This window comes from Heteronotia binoei, chromosome 9 (genome assembly GCF_032191835.1).
Source record: "Heteronotia binoei isolate CCM8104 ecotype False Entrance Well chromosome 9, APGP_CSIRO_Hbin_v1, whole genome shotgun sequence".
Taxonomy (NCBI): domain Eukaryota; kingdom Metazoa; phylum Chordata; class Lepidosauria; order Squamata; family Gekkonidae; genus Heteronotia; species Heteronotia binoei.
This window is the reverse complement of record NC_083231.1, coordinates 123695579-123701375: the sequence shown is the minus strand read 5'-3', so window position 1 is coordinate 123701375 and position 5797 is coordinate 123695579.

The window sequence follows — 5797 nt, the reverse complement described above, 5'->3', positions numbered from 1 at the left end:
GCAAGGCTGTCTTCCCTTTCCTTGGTGTCCTGCCAGACGCCAGGGCTCCACGTTGCAAAAGACGGCCTCTTAAATCCTGTGAACACATGAAGCTGCCTAACACTAAATCAGAACTTTAGCCCGTCAAGGTCAGTCTTGTCTACTCAGACTGGCAGTGGCTCTCCAGGGTCTCCGGTGAAAGAGGTCTTTCCCTTCACCTACTGCCTGGTCCTTTGAACTGGAGATGCTGCTAGGGATTGAACCTGGGACTTTCTGCGTGCCAAGCAGAGGCTCTACCACTGAGCCACGGTCCCTTTGCAAGTAGCAGCAGTTCGTTCAACAAACTGAACACAGTACTCCAGGTGAGGTCTTAACTCTGCACTCTGGTAAGACCTCACTTGGGAGTATTGTTTGGGGCATTAAATTTTAAGAAGGGTACAGACAAGCTGGAACGGGTCCAGAGGAGGGCGACGAAGATGGTGAGGGGTCTGGAGACCAAGTCCTATGAAGAAAGGTTGAAGGAGCTGGGGATGTTTAGCCTTGAGAGGAGGCGGCTGAGAGGGGATAGGATCACCATCTTCAAGGACTTGAAGGGCTGTCCTGTAGAGGATGGGGTGGAATTGGTTTCTGTGGCCCCAGAAGGTAGGACCAGAACCAATGGGTTGAAATTAAATCAAAAGAGTTTCTGGCTCAACATTAGGAAGAACTTCCTGACCGTTAGAGCGGTTCCTCAGTGGGGAAGGACAGTGGCTCAGTGGTAGAGCATCTGCTTGGGAAGCAGAAGGCCCCAGGTTCAATCCCCGGCATCTCCAAAAAAGGGTCCAGGCAAAGAGGTGTGAAAAACCTCAGCTTGAGACCCTGGAGAGCCGCTGCCAGTCTGAGAAGACAATACTGACTTCGATGGACCGAGGGTCTGATTCAGTATAAGGCAGCTTCATATGTTTATGTTTATAATGGAACAGGCTTCCTCCTTGGGAGGTGGTGGGCTCTCCTTCCTTGGAGGTTTTCCAACAGAGGCTAGATGGCCATCTGACAGCAATGCGGATCCTGTGAATTGAGGGGGAGGTGTTTGTGAGTTTCCTGCATTGTGCAGGGGGTTGGACTAGATGACCCAGGAGGTCCCTTCCAACTCTGTGGTTCTGTAATCCTGTCGAAAAGGGTGATGGTCAGGGGACCGTGCTCCAGAGCAGCGCAGGATGGGACCCTGGGTAGCAGTGATGTGGAGGGAGAGAAGCCAGCAGAGTGCAGGTCGGAATGTGGCTTCAGAGCCTGTTGCCCTCTGGAAACATTCACACGGAGCTGCCTTCTACTGAATCAGGCCTCCGGTCCATCGGGGGTCAGTGCTTTCTACTCAGCCTGGCAGTGGCTCTCCAAGGTCTCGGGTAGACACACATTACCTACTGCAGGATCCTTTAATTGGAGAGGCTGGGGATTGAAGGCGGGGGTGCTCTGTGAGCAAATCAGAGGCTCTCCCAGAGCCCAGCTCCTCGTGGTCTGCTGGTCAGAGCAGATAGTCCCAGGCTCAACAGCCTAGCATCTTACCACACAGGGTAACTTCATGGGCTCATGTTCCCGCCTAATCTTTAGCTAGGCATCAGTTCCCAAGCAGATGCTGCACCACTGAGCCACAGTGCATCCCTGTCCACAGCAGTGTTCCCTCTAAGCTGAGTTAGCGTGGGCTAGCTCACAGATTTTTAGCCTCCAGCTCACACATTTTTATGAGCCCTGTGGCGCGGAGTGGTAAAGCTGCAGTACTGCGCTCGGAGTCCTCTGCTCACGACCTGAGTTTGATTCAAGCAGAAGCTGGTTCGGGTACCCAGATCTAGGTTACTAAGCCTTCCATCCTTCCAGTTTGAGAGCCAGTTTGGTGCAGTGGTTAAGTGTGCGGACTCTTATCTGGGAGAAACCGGTTTGATTCCCCACTCCTCCACTTGCACTTGCTGGGATGGCCTTGGGGCAGCCAGAGCTCTCTTATCTGGGAGAACCGGGTTGGATTCCCCACTCCTCCACTTTTACCTGCTGGAATGGCCTTGGGTCAGCCAGAGCTCTCTTGCCTGGGAGAACCGGGTTGGATTCCCCACTCCTCCACTTGCACCTGCTGGAATGGCCTTGGGTCAGCCAGAGCTCTCTTGCCTGGGAGAACCGGGTTGGATTCCCCACTCCTCCACTTGCACCTGCTGGAATGGCCTTGGGTCAGCCAGAGCTCTCTTGCCTGGGAGAACCGGGTTGGATTCCCCACTCCTCCACTTGCACTTGCTGGGATGGCCTTGGGTCAGCCAGAGCTCTCTTGCCTGGGAGAACCGGGTTGGATTCCCCACTCCTCCACTTGCACCTGCTGGAATGGCCTTGGGTCAGCCAGAGCTCTCTTATCTGGGAGAACCGGGTTGGATTCCCCACTCCTCCACTTGCAGCTGCTGCAATGGCCTTGGGTCAGCCAGAGCTCTCTTATCTGGGAGAACCGGGTTGGATTCCCCACTCCTCCACTTGCAGCTGCTGGAATGGACTTGGGTCAGCCAGAGCTCTCTTATCTGGGAGAACTGGGTTGGATTCCCCACTCCTCCACTTGCAGCTGCTGCAATGGCCTTGGGTTAGACATAGCTCTCTTATCTGGGAGAACCGGGTTGGATTCCCCAATCCTCCACTTGCAGCTGCTGGAATGGCCTTGGGTCAGCCAGAGCTCTCTTATCTGGGAGAACCGGGTTGGATTCCCCACTCCTCCACTTGCACCTGCTGGAATGGCTTTGGGTCAGCCAGAGCTCTCTTATCTGGGAGAACCGGGTTGGATTCCCCACTCCTCCACTTGCAGCTGCTGCAATGGCCTTGGGTCAGCCAGAGCTCTCTTATCTGGGAGAACCGGGTTGGATTCCCCACTCCTCCACTTGCAGCTGCTGGAATGGCCTTGGGTCAGCCAGAGCTCTCTTATCTGGGAGAACCGGGTTGGATTCCCCACTCCTCCACTTGCACCTGCTGGAATGGCCTTGGGTCAGCCAGAGCTCTCTTATCTGGGAGAACCGGGTTGGATTCCCCACTCCTCCACTTGCAGCTGCTGGAATGGACTTGGGTCAGCCAGAGCTCTCTTATCTGGGAGAACTGGGTTGGATTCCCCACTCCTCCACTTGCAGCTGCTGCAATGGCCTTGGGTTAGACATAGCTCTCTTATCTGGGAGAACCGGGTTGGATTCCCCAATCCTCCACTTGCAGCTGCTGGAATGGCCTTGGGTCAGCCAGAGCTCTCTTATCTGGGAGAACCGGGTTGGATTCCCCACTCCTCCACTTGCACCTGCTGGAATGGCTTTGGGTCAGCCAGAGCTCTCTTATCTGGGAGAACCGGGTTGGATTCCCCACTCCTCCACTTGCAGCTGCTGCAATGGCCTTGGGTCAGCCAGAGCTCTCTTATCTGGGAGAACCGGGTTGGATTCCCCACTCCTCCACTTGCAGCTGCTGGAATGGCCTTGGGTCAGCCAGAGCTCTCTTATCTGGGAGAACCGGGTTGGATTCCCCACTCCTCCACTTGCACCTGCTGGAATGGCCTTGGGTCAGCCAGAGCTCTCTTATCTGGGAGAACCGGGTTGGATTCCCCACTCCTCCACTTGCAGCTGCTGGAATGGACTTGGGTCAGCCAGAGCTCTCTTATCTGGGAGAACTGGGTTGGATTCCCCACTCCTCCACTTGCAGCTGCTGCAATGGCCTTGGGTTAGACATAGCTCTCTTATCTGGGAGAACCGGGTTGGATTCCCCAATCCTCCACTTGCAGCTGCTGGAATGGCCTTGGGTCAGCCAGAGCTCTCTTATCTGGGAGAACCGGGTTGGATTCCCCACTCCTCCACTTGCACCTGCTGGAATGGCTTTGGGTCAGCCAGAGCTCTCTTATCTGGGAGAACCGGGTTGGATTCCCCACTCCTCCACTTGCAGCTGCTGCAATGGCCTTGGGTCAGCCAGAGCTCACTTATCTGGGAGAACCGGGTTGGATTCCCCACTCCTCCACTTGCACCTGCTGGAATGGCCTTGGGTCAGCCAGAGCTCTCTTATCTGGGAGAACCGGGTTGGATTCCCCACTCCTCCACTTGCACTTGCTGGGATGGCCTTGGGGCAGCCAGAGCTCTCTTATCTGGGAGAACCGGGTTGGATTCCCCACTCCTCCACTTTTACCTGCTGGAATGGCCTTGGGTCAGCCAGAGCTCTCTTGCCTGGGAGAACCGGGTTGGATTCCCCACTCCTCCACTTGCACCTGCTGGAATGGCCTTGGGTCAGCCAGAGCTCTCTTGCCTGGGAGAACCGGGTTGGATTCCCCACTCCTCCACTTGCACCTGCTGGAATGGCCTTGGGTCAGCCAGAGCTCTCTTGCCTGGGAGAACCGGGTTGGATTCCCCACTCCTCCACTTGCACCTGCTGGAATGGCCTTGGGTCAGCCAGAGCTCTCTTGCCTGGGAGAACCGGGTTGGATTCCCCACTCCTCCACTTGCACTTGCTGGGATGGCCTTGGGTCAGCCAGAGCTCTCTTGCCTGGGAGAACCGGGTTGGATTCCCCACTCCTCCACTTGCACCTGCTGGAATGGCCTTGGGTCAGCCAGAGCTCTCTTATCTGGGAGAACCGGGTTGGATTCCCCACTCCTCCACTTGCAGCTGCTGCAATGGCCTTGGGTCAGCCAGAGCTCTCTTATCTGGGAGAACCGGGTTGGATTCCCCACTCCTCCACTTGCAGCTGCTGGAATGGCCTTGGGTCAGCCAGAGCTCTCTTATCTGGGAGAACCGGGTTGGATTCCCCACTCCTCCACTTGCACCTGCTGGAATGGCCTTGGGTCAGCCAGAGCTCTCTTATCTGGGAGAACCGGGTTGGATTCCCCACTCCTCCACTTGCAGCTGCTGGAATGGACTTGGGTCAGCCAGAGCTCTCTTATCTGGGAGAACTGGGTTGGATTCCCCACTCCTCCACTTGCAGCTGCTGCAATGGCCTTGGGTTAGACATAGCTCTCTTATCTGGGAGAACCGGGTTGGATTCCCCAATCCTCCACTTGCAGCTGCTGGAATGGCCTTGGGTCAGCCAGAGCTCTCTTATCTGGGAGAACCGGGTTGGATTCCCCACTCCTCCACTTGCACCTGCTGGAATGGCTTTGGGTCAGCCAGAGCTCTCTTATCTGGGAGAACCGGGTTGGATTCCCCACTCCTCCACTTGCAGCTGCTGCAATGGCCTTGGGTCAGCCAGAGCTCTCTTATCTGGGAGAACCGGGTTGGATTCCCCACTCCTCCACTTGCAGCTGCTGGAATGGCCTTGGGTCAGCCAGAGCTCTCTTATCTGGGAGAACCGGGTTGGATTCCCCACTCCTCCACTTGCACCTGCTGGAATGGCCTTGGGTCAGCCAGAGCTCTCTTATCTGGGAGAACCGGGTTGGATTCCCCACTCCTCCACTTGCAGCTGCTGGAATGGACTTGGGTCAGCCAGAGCTCTCTTATCTGGGAGAACTGGGTTGGATTCCCCACTCCTCCACTTGCAGCTGCTGCAATGGCCTTGGGTTAGACATAGCTCTCTTATCTGGGAGAACCGGGTTGGATTCCCCAATCCTCCACTTGCAGCTGCTGGAATGGCCTTGGGTCAGCCAGAGCTCTCTTATCTGGGAGAACCGGGTTGGATTCCCCACTCCTCCACTTGCACCTGCTGGAATGGCTTTGGGTCAGCCAGAGCTCTCTTATCTGGGAGAACCGGGTTGGATTCCCCACTCCTCCACTTGCAGCTGCTGCAATGGCCTTGGGTCAGCCAGAGCTCTCTTATCTGGGAGAACCGGGTTGGATTCCCCACTCCTCCACTTGCAGCTGCTGGAAT